Here is a 1,627-nt window from a genome sequence, read left to right on the forward strand (position 1 = left end):
GAAGCGACAGAACTCACATAAATAACCTCTACAGATTCTCTTCCTCTTCACAATCATACACTTTCTCTCGACATAAACGTGCCTTCAGCAAAGCGGTGTGGTCACTACGAGCATTAATGCTAATCGTACCACCACCTACAGCCATCATGAACAGGATTATGCCATTTGTTTCCGTAATATGATCATTGCAGAACAGCTCTTCTTCCATATAAATTTATAGACTCGCGGAGCCTGGGCTTTTGTAATGAAATTCACAATTTTACAAGCTTTGATTGCATAGCGACGCCCTTGAGTTTAAGTGAAATACCCGTTTCCAGCCTGTACCAGATGCTGGTGCTCTTGGAATGGCATGTGTTCTCGACGCTATCGGCTGCATACTTACCTGGTGTCGGGCTCTCCTGTGATCAGAGAGGCAGGGGCCCCGTGCCGAGGCTTGCCATTGCACGCCGGCAGGTTGAAGCACGCCACTATCCCAAACCGGGATAGGTGGGGCATGTAATTTTTGGTAGTGGGGCGTGGCGTTCGCGCCAGCCCCAGTATGAATTCCAAAATAAGAACGATTGCCAAACTCTCAGGCTACATGCTCTAGCAACATAGGGAAAGTAAAGGGGGCGGTGCCTGTGGAGCTGTTCCACCTGTGCAGCGCTTCTGTTTTCTCGGTACAGACACTAAATCGAAGCTACGTGCGTCGCTTTCGCGTTTGCCCAGGCGCGGAATGCGGAAGCCGCAAAATATTTGAACTTCAAGATTCAGTGGTGTGTTTTGCCCTAAATATCTGTTGAATATTGTGTTTGTTTTCGTTTCCTCAGGCTTAGCTAACACGGATGAAAACGTGGGACTTTATTCGGAAGCGCTCTCGCTTCTTCCTCGCGCGTTTTGCCTGCGTAGCCTTTGCTGCATTTCTACAGAAATCATAGACTTGACCATGCAGAAGATACGCCGCACACAAGCCGATCCTTTAGCTCCCTTCTTTTAAAGCGAAAGCTTTAATGGCCGCGAACTCCGAGGAGGCACATGACGTCACATCGCGTTCCTCGTCGTTGCGTTCGCCTCCGCTCGCTTCGCCAGCTGCGCCGCATACCCGATCACATGTCGGAGTATTCAAAAGGAGAGCTCGCGTGCGCCGCAACCACAGTTGAGGCGGCAGTATGGACGGCGGCAATTCTGATAAGCAGGAAGGAGGCCTCGAATCGACATCGGAACGAGATGAAGAGGAAACGAATCGCCCAGGAAACAGACGAACAGCGCGCCGAACGAGTGGTTAAACGCCGTAACATAGCTAGACAACCAGACTAACCTGGACTTGCATTCAAGATTAACCAAGGCTGACCATGCGATGCCTTAGCTTTCGCTATGTATATCCTGGCATAGTCGAGCTAAGCCACTGCCAATTTGTGGAGTAGGAAAAAGCAAAAGCACGTGACTACAGCTCAGAGACAACGAGCTTTCAATGGGACGCCAGAATGCGGTAACCACGGATCACGGCAAACGGTCAGAAAGAACGCAGCCGCTGTGTTGTGATCAAATAGTTGTCAGGAAACGTTATCGATGGGCTTTGTCGATTATCTGTCTCTGGCAGTCCCGGACCGTCCGAGACGCTGCACACACACTGCTCATTGGCCGAAAG

General features: G+C 50.3%; 1 non-coding gene across 1 annotated transcript; it reads left to right on the forward strand.

Moving 5' to 3' along the window:
- Positions 1-374: 374 nt before the first annotated feature.
- LOC142558663 (U1 spliceosomal RNA) lies at positions 375-537 on the forward strand. The gene has a single exon (XR_012823077.1). It is a non-coding gene; the product is annotated as a U1 spliceosomal RNA (small nuclear RNA).
- Positions 538-1,627: the final 1,090 nt, after the last annotated feature.

The sequence above is a fragment of the Dermacentor variabilis genome, chromosome 9 (genome assembly GCF_050947875.1).
Source record: "Dermacentor variabilis isolate Ectoservices chromosome 9, ASM5094787v1, whole genome shotgun sequence".
Lineage (NCBI taxonomy): Eukaryota > Metazoa > Arthropoda > Arachnida > Ixodida > Ixodidae > Dermacentor > Dermacentor variabilis.